This window comes from Hyla sarda, chromosome 11 (genome assembly GCF_029499605.1).
Source record: "Hyla sarda isolate aHylSar1 chromosome 11, aHylSar1.hap1, whole genome shotgun sequence".
NCBI lineage: Eukaryota > Metazoa > Chordata > Amphibia > Anura > Hylidae > Hyla > Hyla sarda.
Genome location: NC_079199.1, coordinates 67150039 through 67167836, shown reverse-complemented (window position 1 = coordinate 67167836; position 17798 = coordinate 67150039). Strand labels below are relative to the sequence as shown.

Below are 17798 nucleotides of genomic sequence, written 5' to 3'. Positions count from 1 at the left end.
TTTTCTGTTGTCACTCACCACCAACTGCTGATCCACGCCGCCGCAGGTCAGTCCCTCGCAGTCGCTGCCGCTCCTGGGGCCCCGATCCCAACAGGGATACCAGGGATCGGGGTCCCCAGCTGCCGGGGTCAACTTCCCGCACCCGCTCACGTCCTCCAGAAGAGGGGCGGAGCGGGTTGCGGGAGTGACACCTGCAGCAGGTGCCCTGATTGGTCGGCCAGTAAACCGGCTGACGAATCAGGGCGATCGTGAGGTGGCACCAGTGCCACCTCACCTGACGGCTCCGATCAGCCAGTAATTCCGGGAATTGACCCAAAATCGCCGCAGATCGCTGGGCTGAATTGTCCAGCGATCTGCGGCCATCGCCGACATGGGGGGACATAATGACATCCGGCTTCCGGCTTCCGGCTCCGGTCCCCAACCGGCTAGCGGTGGGGACCGAATTTCCCACGGGCGTATGGATACGCCCTCGGTCCTCAAGGACTCAGAATGCAGGGCGTATCCATACGCCCTGTGTCCTGAAGAGGTTATTAATGCACCTGTGTACAAGAATTTAACTACTGTACATTTATACTATCCCTATGTACAAAGTTATAACACTTTAATGCTGCACCTTTAAACAATAATATAAGTGGTTATATTTTTGTATATAGGCACAGTGTTACAGTAGCCAGTTGTAAATTCCAGTTCCTCACTCCTCTTGGCAGCCCATTCAATGTGAAAGCTCTGTTTTTGTTTTTTAATAAATGAAGTGACCTTCCAATGTCTTTAGCTCATTGATGCACCACGGACAAAGAGGAAAATGGCAGGAGTTTTTCTTTCAGGTCTGTCTATTTATTGTGTGACTATAGATATAGACATGTTAAACAAACCTGAACCAAGGTACCTGCTGAACTAAATACAAACAAACTGCAATTTCTCAGTCCTCGGTCCCGTATTACAGAAATAAAACAAGTGGATCAAATAGATTTCATTTAATGCTTTACACTCTACTGAAAAGATCTTACAATTTACAAACCCTTGGTGTACGGTATACCCTGTCTGATCTCCCAGTAATACAAGCTTTATATAGGAGACATCTCAAAGCTTTACACAGAAACTGTACAATAAAAACTTCTAATGCCGTGCACAGCACCAAGCATATCCTCCATTGCGATAGTAGCTTTGAATAGCCAAAAGACATGAGAAGCCTCCTATAGAAGTAGGCTTTTCCTTTTCCATTCAGTTATAGATGTGCAAACATCACATTAGTAGCAAAAGTACTGTATGTTTTGTTAGAAAATTAGGATAAAATTGCAGATAGTGTGCCTGATCGCCAGAAAATTTGTATGTCCAGTATTAAATTAAAACATATGCCCAGAAAAATTCACTTAAAGGGGTATTCCGCCCCTAGACATCTTATCCCCTATCCAAAGGATAGGGAATAAGATGTCAGATCGCCGCGGTCCCGCTGCTGGGGACCCCCGGGATCCCCGCTGCGGCACCGCGCTTTCATTACTGCGCAGAGCGAGTTCGCTCTGCACGTCATGATGTGCAGTACAGGGGCCGGAGCATCGTTACGTCACGGCTCCACCCCTCATGACGTCACGTCCCACCCCTTTCAACACAAGTCTATGGGAGGGGGAGTGGCGGTCGTCACGCCCCCCTCCCATAGACTTGCATTAAGGGGATGGGCCGTGATGTCACGAGGGGCAGCGACATGACGTCACGTTACTCCGTCCCCCGTATCGCCCGTCATTACGCACAGAGCGATCTGACATCTTATCCCCTGTCCTTTGGATAGGGGATAAGATGTCTAGGGGCGGAGTACCCCTTTAAAAGGAAATCTGTCATCAGTTTCACCTGCAGTAACCTGTCGATACAGACAGGTAGTGCAGGTGACACAGATGACAACAATACTTACCTAATCCCGTTCTTTGCTCCGGTTCTCCCGTTATCTCCTTTGGTATCTTCCGTTCCGGGGCCAACTTAGAGCATGGGCGGAGATTCATGACATCACCGCTCCTGCTTCTTTGCTGGGTCCCGTTGTTTCACTGACATCATGAAGCTCTCCCTATGCTCCAAGTTGGCCTCGGAATGAAAGATATTGAAGAAGATAGCAGGAGAAACGGAGCGAGATCAGGAAATATTGTTGTCATTAGTGTCACTTGCACTACCTGTCCGTCCTGACAGGTTAGTGCAGGTGAAACTGATGACAGATTTCCTTTTAAAAGGGGTTTTATGAAACTTTTACATTGATAGCTTATTCTCAAGTTGTCTGATTGGCAGGTTTCCAACACCCAGCGCCTTCATCAATCAGCTGTTCAGCAGAGCCGTGACTGGCACATACACAGTGAACAAAGCCAGAAGCAGTTGGCCCTGTTCATTGTGTGGTGGCTGTGCTGGGTTACTGCTGCTCTGCTACCTCTGAAGTACCCATATATACGCGAGTATAAGCCGACCCAAATATAAGCCGAGGCCCCTAATTTCACCCCAAAAACCCAGGAAAGTTATTGACTCGACTATAAGCCTAGGGTGGGAAATACATCATCCCCCCCATGTCATCATCCAGACCCCCGTCATCATCACCGCCTGTCATCATCCCCCCCTTCATCATCACCGCCTGTCATCATCCCCCCCCTTCATCATCACCGCCTGTCAATCCAGTGGTCTTCAACCTGCGGACCTCCAGATGTTTCAAAACTACAACTCCCAGCATGCCCAACATCTGGAGGTCCGCAGGTTGAAGACCACTGCGGCCTTCGTCATCATCCAGACCCCCCCCCCCCCCCCTTAGTCTTCTACTCCCCTCGGTGGGAAGGAAGGGTGAGCTGGTCCGGGCCATCTATGCTGCAGGGACCGTCCGGTGGGGAGGGTTAGTTGTTCCGAGCTGTCCATCTTCACCGGGGGGCCCCGCACTAGTGACATTGCCTTGACGACGACGCACAGGGACATTCGTCCCTGCGCATGAAGGTTTCTGTGCTTCATCGTCAAGGCAACGTCACTAGTCCGAGGCCGCCCGGACAGCCCGGAACGACTAACCCTCCCCACCGGACGGTCCCTGCAGCATAGATGGCCCGGACCAGCTCACCCTTCCTTCCCACCGAGGGGAGGTGAGTAGAAGACTAAGGGGGGGGGGGGGGGCTGGATGATGACGAAGGCCGCAGTGGTCTTCAACCTGCGGACCTCCAGATGTTTCAAAACTACAACTCCCAGAATGCCCGGACAGCCGATGGCTGTTCGGGCATGCTGGGAGTTGTAGTTTAGCAACATCTGGAGGTCTGCAGGTTGAAGACCACTGAGAAGGGATTGACAGGCGGAGAGTTTACTCGAGTATAAGCCGAGGGGGGCGTTTTCAGCACGAAAAATTGTGCTGAAAAACTCGGCTTATACTCGAGTATATACGGTAAATGGGAGCCAAGCTGCAGTAACACAGCTCGACCAATACATAACAAACTCTCACTACACAATGAATGAGGGACCTGCTTCTGGCTCTGTTCACAGTGTATATACCGGTGTACTGATTGCTGGGTGTCAGTACCCAGCCAATCAGGAGTTGATCCTATTTTGAGGCTAGGTTATGAATGCAAGAGTCCAGGAAAACCCCTATAATCTATAATCAATGTGGTGAGTAGCAGGTGTGGTTAAAGGGGTTGTCCGAACCCTTTGTTTGGAACAGACAGTAATTTGTAATCCTTCCCTTTCCCTTAGTTGTTCCTCCAAACTTATTTTTGCCTTGGTGGCCCTGGGCGTCCTCTATTGCTGCTTATTTGATGAGTGCATATTTATTTACATAAAATAATTTCCTGTGGACATCATATCTGGGTCGCAGGGGTCAACAGTGCTGCCATCACAATGCAAGCTTTCGGCTCCACACCCTTCTCTCCAAATGTAGCTCTGCCTATTCTACCACTAGGCAGGGAAATACTGGACTGTATTGCTACAAGTGTATGTGTGTAGGCAGTATGGTGGCTCAGTGATTAATACTATTCTCTTGCAGTGCTGGGATTCTTGGATCAAAATTTAGATTATATATTTTATAAAAACAGTAATTTGCAAAAAGTTTTATATAATGTAGATAAATTTATATGTACATTTGTAATGTACATTGGTCAAAAATGTGTATATTTATGGGTAAAAAAAAATGCTGTGTCTTTGTGCAGAGGCCCCCAGCTCACATAGCAAGCTGATTGACAAGCCAGGAGCCTACACAGAGCCCTGTTTCTGTATTTTGTCTTCACACCGGCAAAAGCTGCATGGACAGCATTATTTCACCCAAATATAGTCAATTTTTCTAACCAAATTACATATATACATATAGGGGGAGATTTATCAAAACCTGTGCAAAGGAAAAGTTGACCAGTTGCCCATAGCAACCAATCAGATCTCTACTTTCATTTTGCAGAGGCCTTGTTAAAAATGAAAGAAGCGATCTGATTGGTTGCTATGGGCAACTGGGCAACTTTTCCTCTGGACAGGTTTTGGTAAATCTCCCCCATAATGTTATTATCTACATTATTATATACACTGTTTTCAAATGACAGGTACACTTTAAACGAAAAATAAAACATGCAATTGTCTGTATGAGATACTGGTGACCTACATCTCTGATATGCCCTCTCCCTAAAATCTCAGAGCTGGCAGAGCTAGGAAGCATAAACAGTGTTAAGTTTGTTGAAGGGACGGACGGGGGGGGGGGGGGGGGGGGGGGTCAAACCTGTGCCAGAGGTGATAAAAAAGTTGCATAAATTTTGTACAAGGATGTTACACATTACGTTTTCAGCAATACGGGACCGTATACAGCTGGGGGGGGGGGGGGGGGGGGGAGGGCGAAAATACCCTGTGTGCGGTTTTCCCAACGGACCTAAAACTGTGGTACACTATGGTTTTAGGTCCTGTGGAAAAACCGCATATGGGACAAAAATGAGCCAACCGGAGTCATCGTTTGACTCAGGTTGGCTCATTGAAATGAATTATATACGGGCCGCATACTGCTGGGATACGGGAGGTACTGGATTTCACTCCCCCCCCCCCCCAGCAATATACTGTCCCATATTGCTGAAAATGTAATGTGAACCCAGCCTTAGTTATCAGCCTCTTGTATCCTCCACATCATGCTGTCTTTACTGCTGCAGCTTACACTTGGCTCCGATGTTAGCTCCACTTATAGGGATTGTGCTAAAATCCATAAGAAAATCCAGCCAAGGATATCTTCCCCGAGAGCTAACCTGACAAGACAGGAAGTAAAGAAATCACAGACAGAGCAGTTATGTGACCCAGCCTAATAACATAAAAAACTGTATATAAAACTTACAACACCAACAAAAAGTCAATCCAATGCTTGTTTACTGAAAAGTCCTAGGCAACCCCTTTAAGTGATCATGCCTAACAACCAATTGCATAATACTGCCAAACATGGCTGAACTAGCAGTGCTGTATGAAATAATACCACTATACTGTACAATGCACATCTAACCGCACAATACATTGATTACATAACATAATGTATGTTTAACGAGATATATAAATTTTTTTTTTTTCATATTTTGTCAACTATCCACAAAGGAAAAAAATCTGCAATTACTTACAACTCCAAGATCCCTTCAATTCTCAAAACATGATGGCGTGAAGCTGTGGTGCACTAATTCTCTGTAAATTTCGTCTGTCTGATGTTGGCTTTTGGCCTCAATGACAAAATCTAGAAAGGAAAAATAAAGAAGATCTGGAATGAATTATTGGGAGACAAAGCAGAGCGCAAGCACTGGGTGTGGGAGCAAAAGTTTACATAAAAAACACAGTGATCTCTTTTCCTGTATAGTAAATAAAGACAAAATAGTTGAGGAGTTCTGTTTTACAGGCGGTAATAGACTCCCAAGACATGAAATTAAATACAACAATTGAGGTGGGAAGACACACGTACTCTGCTCTCTTCGCATGCCGATAGGCAACGTGCACTGCAGACAGTGTGCTCATCCTCTGCTGCCACCTGGAGTCTGAATTAAAGGGAATGTCTAGGAGGTCACAAACACTCTACTCACTGTTAAATCCCCTGCTGCTGCAGCACTGATGTTTCCACACTTGTCTTTATCTGCATGGAGACACTGTAGCAAAGATGCCAGTAAGTATGGCACATCATCACTGCTGCTATGTAAACAAAGCATTGGTACTGGAGCAATAAGGGATGCAGAGGGCATAGCTTGGGATTGGTTTTTATTTTGGGATCTTGTCTGATGTCTGTAATTATTCTGACATCTAATTTGTGGTCTGTATTTAATTTGGGATCTGGTTTTAAGGACTTTATATATTTCAGGTCTGTTGTTTGGAGTACTTTAGGAAGGTCTGGTGTAAGATTTTGTAGTAATTGCTGCGTGTTCTCTCGCTCCATAGTCTGTGCTTCTGGTTTACCCATTTTCTGTCCTGGTACTACTTCCACTATCCAATTACCCACCATGCTACCTTCAGTATCTGCACACTTGCTGTGCCAGCGACACCTCTGATGCCAGAGTACCTGCAGAGTCCGTGCCAACTCCAGTGTCTATTTGCTTTGTCAGAGCCACCTCCAATGTACGAGTACCTGCTGTGCCAATGCCACTTCAAGTCTCAAAGTATCTGCTGTGTCAGTGCTACCTGTAATATCCAAGTACCTGCTATTTATTGTCCGAGTTCCTGCTGTGTCCGGTCTGCATGTAACACTGACAGGTGGCGACTGCCAGCGTGTGCCACATTCCATTGCCTATTTTGACCGAACAGAATTCATGGCTCCACCTCCTCACTGCAGGCTCCAGACTGTTCCCACTGCACTCTCTCACCCAGCGATAGTGTCTGGTGCATTTAGAAGGGGCTGCACGAGGCCTGTCTCTTTAAGGGTTCATGCACACCTCTGACTCTATTCCCCCTCCAATCCCTGACTGCCATCTCCTATTTAAGGGTGCTACTCCCTCACCTTCTAGTCTGAACTACAAAATGGTTATCCATAGTGAGGGTTCTGCTGATTGTGCTGTTCTGCTGTACGCTGTGTTTCCAGACTTCTGCCTGTTTTGTGATGCCGCCTCCTACCTGACCACTTGGTACTTTCCTGACTCTCATAGAAACATAGAATGTGTCTGCAGATAAGAACCATTTGGCCCATCTAGTCTGCCCAATAATCTGAAACCCATCAATAGTCCCTAGCCCTATCTTATATTAAGGATAGCCTTATGCTTTATCTCATGCATGCTTAAAATCCTTCACTGTATTTCCAGCTACCACTTCTAAATGCACTGCTCAAAAAAATTAAGGGAACACTAAGATAACACATCCTAGATCTGAATGAATGAACTAATTGTATGAAATACTTTCGTCTTTACATAGTTTAATGTGCTGACAACAAAATGACACAAAAATTAATCAATGAAAATCAAATGTATCAACCAATGGAGGTCTGGATATGGAGTCACACTCAAAATCAAAGTGGAAAACCACACTACAGGCTGATCCAACTTTGATGTAATGTCCTTAAAACAAGTCCAAATGAGGCTCAGTAGTGTGTGGCCTCCACGTGCCCGTATGACCTCCCTACAACGCCTGGGCATGCTCCTGATGAAGTGGAGGATGGTCTCCTGAAGGATGTCCTCCCAGACCTGGACTAAAGCATCCGCCAACTCCTGTGGTGCAACGTGGCATTGTATGATGGAGCGAGACATGATGTCGCAGATGTGCTCAATCGGATTCAGATCTGGGAAAGGGGCGGGCCAGTCCATAGCATCAATGCCTTCCTCTTGCAGAAACTGCTGACACACTCCAGCCACATGAGGTCTAGCATTGTCTTGCATTAGGAGGAACCCAGGGCCAACCGCACCAGCATATGGTCTCACAAGGGGTCTGATGATCTCATCTCAGTACCTAATGGCTTTCAGGTTACCTCTGGCAAGCAGATGGAGGGCTGTGTGCCCCCCCCCCCCCCCCCCCCAAAGAAATGCCACCCCACATCATTACTGTCCCACTGCCAAACCAGTCATGCTGGAGGATATTACAGGCAGCAGAACGTTGTCCATGGCATCTCCAGACTCTGTCACGTATGTCACATGTGCTCAGTGTGAACCTGTTTTCATTTGTGAAGAGCACAGGGTGCCAGTGTCGAATTTGCCAATCTTGGTGTTCTCTGGCAAAAGCCAAATGTCCTGCATGGTGTTGGGCTGGAGTCTGTTTCTGACCATTTGTGTGGACACACGCACATTTGTGGCCTGCTGGAGGTCTTTTTTCAGGGCTTTGGCAGTGCTCCTCCTGCTCCTCCTTGCACAAAGGCGGAGGTAGTTGTCCTGTTGCTGGATTGTTGCCCTCCTACGGCCTCCTCCACGTCTCCTGATGTACTTACCTGTCTCCTGGTAGAGCCTCCATGCTCTGGACACTACACTGACAGATACAGCAAACCTTCTTGCCACAGCTCGCTTTGATGTGCCAACCTGGGTCTGTGGTCACCACCTGCAGAACCACTCCTTTGGGGATGTCTTGCTAATTGCCTATAATTTCCACCTGTTGTCTGTTCCAGTTGCACAACAGCATGTGAAATTTATTGTCAATCAGTTTTGCTTCCTGAGTGGACAGTGTGATTTCACAGAAGTGTGATTGACTTGGAGTTACATTGTGTTGTTTAAGTGTTCACTTTATTTATTTTTTTTTTTTTTTGAGCAGTGTATATTCATCACGGGGGTGGGCCAGGTGGGGACTATTGATGAGGCAGTGGAGCTTGGCAAGCAGGCTCTCCGCCTCCATTGCGCAGAGCTGCGCAATAGGAAAGAAGATATAAAAAGGCCATAACTCAGCAAGTACTTCACCAATAAATGTAAGTAACCCCTTTTTTTAAAGGAGTAGTCCAGTATCAAAAATAACTTATCTTCTATCCCCTTTTCCCTTGGGCAAAATTTTCTCTCATTTCTTTCTTCTGTATATGGAAATTATTTTATTTATATATAACTTTAAAAAGGCAAACTTCCCTGGGTTGAGGGCTGCACTACAGGACATAGACTGGGGGGAGGTGTTCTCAAATGCTGATGCAGAAGGTAAATGGGACATCTTTAAATCGACTCTAAATAACTATACAGCTAAATATATACCAAAGGGGAACAAATATAAATGATTAAAACTAAATCCTACATGGCTGACAAATGAGGTTAAAAGAGCAATAAACAACAAAAAAATAGCCTTCAAAAAATACAAATCTGATGGGTCAGCTATAACATTTAAACAGTACAAGGAGCTTAATAAAATCTGTAAAAATGTAATAAAAACAGCAAAAATTCAAAATGAGAGACAGGTGGCCGAAGAAAGCAAAACTAATCCTAAATATTTTTTTAGATATATAAATACAAAAAAACCAAGGACAGAGCATGTAGGACCCCTTAATAATGATAATGGGGAGGTTGTCACGGGCGATCAAGAGAAGGCGGAGCTACTGAATGGGTTCTTTAGTTCTGTATGTACTATGGAAGAAGGAGCTGACATTGGTCAGGTCAGTGCTGGTAACACATCATATAATGTATTGAACTGGCTTAATGTAGAGATGGTACAAGGTAAGTTAAGTAAAGTAAATGTAAGCAAATCTCCAGGGCCGGATGGACTACACCCAAGAGTTCTTAGAGAGGTAAGTTCAGTAATATCTGTACCCTTGTTCATGATATTTAGAGATTCTCTGGTGTCTGGTATTGTGCCAAGGGACTGGCGCAAGGCTAATGTGGTACCAATCTTCAAGAAGGGCTCTAGGTCTTCGCCAGGCAATTATAGACCGGTAAGTCTAACGTGCATTGTGGGTAAATTGTTTGAAGGACTTATAAGGGATTACATACAGGAATACATAGGGGATAATAGTATTATAAGTGATAGCCAGCATGGGTTTACTAAGGATAGAAGTTGTCAAACCAATCTAATTTGCTTTTATGAAGAGGTGAGTAGAAGCCTTGACAGAGGAATGGCTGTGGATATAGTGTTTCTGGATTTTGCCAAAGCGTTTGATACTGTCCCTCACAGACATCTGACAGGTAAGTTAAGGTCCTTGGGCTTGGAAACTTTAGTTTGTAACTGGATTGAACACTGGCTCATGGATCGTACCCAGAGAGTGGTGGTAAATGATTCGTACTCTGATTGGTCCCCGGTTATTAGTGGTGTACCCCAAGGTTCAGTACTGGGCCCGCTGCTGTTTAATTTATTTATCAATGATATAGAGGATGGTATTAACAGCTCTGTTTCTATCTTTGCAGATGACACCAAGCTTTGTAGCACGGTACAGTCTATAGAGGATGTGCATAAGTTACAAGATGACTTGGATAGACTAAGTGTCTGGGCATCCACTTGGCAAATGAGGTTCAATGTGGATAAATGTAAAGTTATGCATCTGGGTACTAATAACCTGCATGCGTCGTATGTCTTAGGGGGGATTAAACTGGCAGAGTCACTGGTAGAGAAGGATCTGGGTGTACTTGTAGATCACAGACTACAAAATAGCATGCAATGTCAGGCTGCTGCTTCCAAAGCCGGCAGGATATTGTCATGTATAAAAAGAGGCATGGACTCGAGGGGCAGGGACATAATACTCCCCCTTTATAAAGCATTGGTACGGCCTCACCTGGAATATGCTGTTCAGTTTTGGTCGCCTGTTCATAAAAGGGACACTGCGGAGTTGGAAAGGGTGCAGAGACGCGCGACTAAACTAATATGGGGCATGGAACATCTTAGCTATGAGGAGCGATAAAAGGAGTTACAATTGCTTAGTCTTGAGAAGAGACGTTTAAGGGGGGATATGATAAACGTATATAAGTATATAAATGGCCCATACAAAAAATATGGAGAAAAACTATTCCAGGTTAAACCCCCCCAAAGGACGAGGGGGCACTCCCTCCGTCTGGAGAAGAAAAGGTTTAGTCTAAAGGGGCGGCACGCCTTCTTTACCGTGAGGACTGTGAATTTATGGAACGGTCTACCTCAGGAACTGGTCACAGCAGGAACAATTAACAGCTTTAAAGCAGGGTTAGATACATTCCTGGAACAAAATAACATTAATGCTTATGCAGAATTATAAAACTACATCCCTTTCCCTTATCCCCTTACATCCTTCCCTTCAATTCCCTGGTTGGACTTGATGGACGTATGTCTTTTTTCAACCATACTAACTATATAACTATGTAACTATATATCCAATGTTAAACCTTAGAAAAAGATCCACCATAACAATTATTTAATAAAATTATACATTATTAATATTACAAATTTTACTCTTATAGTTATAGTAATTTTAAACACTTGACAACATTTAAAATACATATGAAGTTTGCTAAACAAAACAGCTAAACTTTCAATGGCATTTAATTGTTTGTTTCCCAATCCTTGTCCCCTTATCACATACAGCACACAGTGATATAAATTCTACTAGTGTCCTCCTCGCTAGGTGACAAATGCTGGAGCCCTCTTCCTGATCTGTAATGAAACACTAACCTGCATACATATCCTATATTGTTTGAAACTCAAAGATGAATAGAAATAAATACATTTTACATTAAAGTTTATTTGATAATAAAACATTAAGTTTTCTATTTTTATTTGTTGGGAAATAAATTATCTCCCTTATCAGGAGTCTACGTGTTTAAAGAGTGCATCTTGTCTTTGGTCTATGTACACTAGAGTCTTTCAATGCACACCCAAGGGAGCTGGAGCCAACTCAAAAGGGTCACTTCAGAGAATGAAATTCAGTGTAACAATACACTGCAAGACTGCAGGAGCCTGGCAGAGGCCTAGTTTGTGATAGGATGTTTGCCAAGCATGGCATCTTCAGAAAAAGTACAGACGAAAGAAAGTCCTCTCATTTATATAATGGGAGCAGGGCTCAACTGTTTCTACAGGAATATCAGGGCAGAGACTGCCTACCTTATAAGACACTAGCAGCAAAATCTGCAATGCAGAAGGGGCGCACAGCTGATATGGGGTTTGCTGCCAAAAAGCCACAGCCCATTCTTGAACTGTCAATGGCCCTTGGCCACTGCTGCTTTTTAATTGCATCACACAATTGGGGAAGCATTATTAATGTGTGTGGTCAAAAGGGGACATTATTAAATGTGTGGAAGTACAGAGGGTCCCATTACTGTGTGGGGTTTAAAGGGGCACTATTACTGTTTGAGTGGCACTAAAATTGTAGGGCACAACAAAGCAAAAATTATTACTATGTGGGACAAAAAGGAGGACATAATTGGCACTTGGATCATTATGGGTGGGAAAAGGACTGCTAGAAATGTGAAGATCCTAAGATGTCTGTCTGGCAAATATTGCCAAGATAAGTCATGGCTTGACGAAATCTTACTGCTGGACTTGGCATGATGGAAAAGACATTAATCACTTCATGGTCTGTATAGCACTTGTGTAGAAACAGTATCTACTACTATATGGTTACTGTATGGTGTGATATAAGTCTGTGTATAGTGGTTTTTATTCAATAAAAATTATTTAATCTTTATGTGGTGGCAATTTGACATCATTATAAGAAGTTACTGTTTGGCCCATGCAATATTTGAAATATTGGTCTTTTACAGAGTTTCATTCAGTAAGGTGGTAATATGTGTTTCTTGTAAAGTTATTTAATAACTGTATGATCATTATTTACAGTTATTCAGAAATTGTCTTGAGATATATACATTTTGGGGAGAAGCAAACATACACTTTATGTACTAAAGTATTGGAGCAACTACAAAATAAGCTTTTAGGATATCACTAGAGATGAGCAAACTTTTGAAAAATTCGATTCAGCCGATTCGCTGAATTTTTTTATAAAATGTGGTTTGATCCAAATTTATTTGCGGTGAATCTATATTAAAAACAGCTAATTCTGGCCTACAGAGCCTCAATAGCGGTGCAGAACACTTTGCTGTGTTCTAACACGGATACAGAGTGTGCTGGGGTAGTGAAATAATACTGTTATTCAGTAAGACATGCAGATAACATTAATCGCTTTTAGAATCACTGCCGCAGAGTGGCACAATGACACAGCGTGGAGGTGTTGGCAGCATGTGGAGACCATATAGTGGCTGAATGACACAGCTTGGATGGGGCTGAAGCATGAGGTGACCGTATAGTGTCTGAATGGCATAGCCAGGAGTTGGCAGCAGCATGAGTAGACACTAGGACTTTTCATTCCCTAAGATGAAAAGATGAATTCTGAAATTTAAAGATTTTGGGTAGCTAGTGCTACCATAACAGAATTTTTATTCCCAGACCAAGGCCCAGCAGCATCATTAAACCATATATTGCTTGAGTGGTACAGCCCGGAGGTGGCTGATGCATGAGGAGATAATTGAAATTTAAGAATTTTAAATAGAAATTTAAAATTTTTTAATTGAAATTGAGGGTTTTGAAATTGAACTCTTAACTCCCGGCGTGTGAGTACAAAGGACCTAATCTAACAAGGAGTCACATGTCACTTTGCAGCACAATGACAGAGCCTGGAGGTGGCATCAGTAGTAGACCATATAGTGGCTGAATGGCACAGCCTGGAGTTGGCAGCAGATGAGGAGACAATAGGGCCTCAAAATCTCTAAGAATAAAAGATGAATTTTGAAATTTCCATTGAAGATGTATACGCAATGTCCTAGGCCCAGCAGCATCACTAAACCATGTAGTTGCTGAATGACACAGACTGGAGCTGGCTGAAGAATCAGTAAACCATATATTGGATGAACGGCACCACCTGGAGGTGGCTGAAGCATGAGAAGAGACCATATAGTGGCTGAATGAGACAGTCTGGAGGTGGCAGCAGAAGCATCAGGAGCCCTGAAAGTGAGTCGGTGACAGAGTGGTGCGGTGGGTGTCAATACCAGTACCCGGTGACGAAGGTGTGTGAAAAAAGATCTAATGCGGAGGAATGTTTGTAACTGGGGAGCAGCGCCTTAAATCTGTTTGGCACGATCCATATTTGTGAAGTGTTTGTGTGGCACCATGGTCAATCTACTCTCATGCATTGGTGGTTGGAAATCCTGGCTAATCCATGCCCGTTTCATCTTCACAAAGGTCAGTCTCTCCACATTTTTAGTGGACAGTCAAATTCTCCTTGGGGTGACTATGGCCCCGCCGCACTAAACACCCGCTCTGATGGCAGACTACTGGCTGGGCAGGACAGCTTTTCCAGGGAAAACTCTGCTAGTTGCGGCCACAAATCAAATTTGGCTGCCCAGAAGTCCAGCAGATCTTTAAGGTGTGTTGGCATGGGCATGTCAAGGTATGCCACCACCTGCTGGTTCAGGTCCTACTCCAGGTGTACCTGCTGCAGATGAGTTGCTTCACTATGCGGGTGAAGAAAGCTACTCATCAGCAACTGTAGACTCCAGCTGCTGCTGATGGAGCTGGTACTGCTCCTGCCACCTCACCCCTCCCCAGCAGCCATGGCAGTGGAAGGTGAGCGCAGGGGCCCCCCCCCCCCGATTCAGACCTGCGAGAGGATGGACGATGGCGCCGATAGGCATCAGCAAACTGACTACATAGGAGGCCTCTGTAGTAGGTCATTTTGTCCTGCTCAGTGGGTGTAAAAAAGGCCCCTATTTTGTGGCGGTAGCGAGGGTCCAAAAAGGTGTAGATCCAGGAGTCATCCCGCTGCCGAATGGTGACAATTCGGCTGTCACTACGCAAGCAGGTGAACATGCATCGTGCCATTTATGCAAGTGACTCGGAGGGACTCCCAGCCTCCATCTCCACTGCATACTGATATGGTGAGTCTGGGTCCTCTGTCTCGCCTTTCTCATAACCCTCTAACTACTCTGGCTGTTCCTGCTCCTCCTCTCCTGTTAGATTACTAGAAAAAATGCCCATTTGGCGAAACCTAAACTGTGCTCCACCTCCAGGTCAGCCCTCACAGGGCTCATGTGGCCGTGAGATGTAGGCACCACATCTCCAGTGCCCTGACCAACCATCATTTCCAACACGTGTTGTAAGAAATGAAGCAGTGGAATGACATCGTTCATTGCGTAATCCTGGCGACTTACTAATAATGTGGCTTCCTCTAAAGGGCCTGAGCAAACGGCAGGTGTCACGTATGAGCTGCCACTGGTTCACATGGAAGTTACACAGGGGAGTACCCCCTATCTGCTTGGATCATCAAGAAATCGGTAATGGCTTTTCTCTGTTCGTACAGTCAGTCCAAAATATGAAGGGTAGAATTCCAACGTGTGGCAACGTCACAAATCAGACTATGTTTTGGCATACCGTTCTGACGCTGCAGCTCAAGGGGGGTGTGCTTTTCAGTGTACGAGTGGCTGAAGTGCATGCAAAGTTTCCTTCCCATTGTTAGGATGTCTTGCAAATGGGGGGGGAACACTTCAGGAACTGCTTCACAACCAGATTGAACCCGTGTGCCATGCAGGGCGCATGGCTCAGCCTTCCCAGTCGTAGCGCATGCAAGATGTTCTTCCCATTGTCAGTCACCATGGTTCCCATTTCCCGTTTTTGTGGAGTCAGCCATGCTCTGATTTCTTTATGAATGACTTTTAGCAGTTCCTCCCCTGTGTGACTCTTTTCACCGAGGCAAACCAGAGTGACACCACCATGCACTGCAAGCATGGTATGCTTAAGGACCACTGAGACTTGTCTGGGCAGTGGAAACTGAGGACACGGTGGAGGATGAGGAGGCGGAGCCGTACACTGTCACAGTACCACCGGCCTGAGAGCGTGAAGGAGGAAGCGGCGTGACCTGTCCAAGTTGGGGTTGGGGCTGTGCAGGAACCACATTCACCCAGTGAGTCATAAAGGACATGTATTGTCCCTTACCGTAGTTACAGCTCCAGACGTCGGTGCTGCCGTGCACTTTGGTACACACCGACAGGCTCAAGGACTGGTCGACCTTCTCTTGACGGCTTGGCACTCTCCACCTCTGCTTGGCACAAGCCATCAGATCTCTGAAAGGTGGGCGCATACTGTTGTCTCTTGGACATGGCTTTGCCGATGGATTGTTGGTGGAATGGCTGACTAAAAGTAGGAGGAGCAGGAGCATCTGGAGCGACAGAAGAAAGGTATGACACGCAGCTCCATTCGGCTGAGGTGGTGGAGCCTTGGTTGGCTGAAAGAGGGAGCAGAGTGCCACTGGGTGATGCAGCAGGCTGGACCACTACATCGGAGCCACGGTTCTCCCAGGCCACTTAATGGTGGCGAAGTATATGCGCTACAGTACCCTTAAAGAATTTTTTTTTAACCCCTTAAGGACCAAAACAATTAGGTCTGTAAGCCCCTAAAAGACCAGGCCTGCTTTTTCAAATCGGGATGTCTGACTTTATTAGAGTATAACTCTGGTAACGTTTTGCCAAACAAGATAATTCTGACATTGTTTTTTGTCACAAGTTGTCCATCATGTACATAGTAAAAGTAGGCCGATATAATTTGTAGTTTTTTTTTTTTACAATGCAAAAAATCATGAAATAAAAAAAAATATAAAAAAAAAAGATTTTTTGCTATTTTAACACTTATAGGTTGCATATATTTATACATTCTGACCAAATAGTTTATGAAACTTATACTTTTAGATGTCTACTTTTTTTTTAAAGTGTTTTTTTAAATTAAAATTGTAAATTAAATAGAAGCCTAACAATTGCACTTGAAATTTTCAGTATTTTCAAAATTTGAAAAGAACATTTTTTTTATGTGCTATGCAAGGTTTGCAGAAATTTAAAGGTAGTAGAACATAGGAAACCCCCCTAAATGACCTCATTTTAAAAACTTAGACCCCTTAAGGTATTCACTAGGGGGTACAGTGAGTATTTTAATGCCATAGTTTTTTGGCAGGAATTATTACAAAGTCAGTGTTAAAAATTCGAAATTTGCTTTTTTCCACAAATGCATCATTTGTGGGACATATTTTTTGTACACCGCTTCTAATATTGAAAAAAAGCACCCTATATTTTATTAAGCTGCTCCTCCTGTGTTCGGAAATACCCCCGCTTAGGACATATTTGGTTCCTTGGCTGCGTGGTGGGACCCAGAAGGAGAGGAGCGCCATTTGGCTTTCAGGGCATAATTTTAGGCCGAATGGATTACGCCTGCCTGCAAAGGGTTTTAGCTGCCAGAACCATACAGAACCCCCACAAGTGACCCCATTTTGGAAACTACACCACCTATAGTATTCCTATAGACAAAAAGGGTCAGAAAGAGCGCATCCGCAGAGTATTTCACACCGCGGATGCGAGATCACTGCTGCAGCTGGGTAGCTCAGTATGTCCACTTGTGACAGCTGGTGGGAAATCCACCGCAATGAGTGGACGCACAAAGCAACCTAGCCGCAGCAGGGAGCTCATTGTTGTGATCCTACACAAAAATGCATAATATGTAGGATCATACAGTGGACAACCGCAGCATATTACATGCTGCGGATGTCCGCTGTGTAATCCCACACATTACGCATTTTTTTTATTATATTTATTTAATAAACATGTTTTTTATTTTATTTTATGTTTTTTACACTTTTTACACTTTTTTTTTACACTTTTTTTTAACACTTTTTATTTATTTATTTATTTTTATACTTTTTTTTTTAATGCTTTGGAATACTTCGTATTCCAAAGCATTGAAGTTATATGTAGCCTGCCAGTTTTTACTAGCAGGCAGCATATCAGGACGTGCCTCTCACGTCCTGACAGGCAATAGCCAGGGCAGACCTGGGGGTCTTTGTAAGACCCCCGGCTGCCCAGGTATGAAGCAGCACCCCGCGATCGTTGTGGGGTGCTGCAGGAGAGACAGGGGGAGACCCCTCCCTCTGTCAAACTCCTTACAGCTTGTGGTCACTTCCGACCGCAGCTGTAAGGGTTAAACTGCCGGGAGTGAAGTGA

General features: G+C 44.6%; 1 protein-coding gene across 20 annotated transcripts in view; it reads right to left on the bottom strand.

Annotated features, from left to right (window-relative positions):
• Nucleotides 1–17798, bottom strand: part of LOC130294838 (death-associated protein kinase 2-like) — a 318537-nt gene that overhangs the window by 151583 nt on the left and 149156 nt on the right. For 16 of the 20 annotated variants that reach the window (XM_056544924.1, XM_056544908.1, XM_056544918.1 and 13 more), the window contains one exon: nt 5568–5677. The gene's annotated coding sequence lies outside the window, so the exon portion shown is untranslated. Of the gene's footprint in view, nt 1–5119; nt 5208–5567; nt 5678–17798 lie in introns of all 20 variants that reach the window. The other 4 variants (XM_056544914.1, XM_056544905.1, XM_056544925.1 and 1 more) reach the window with 1 other exon arrangement.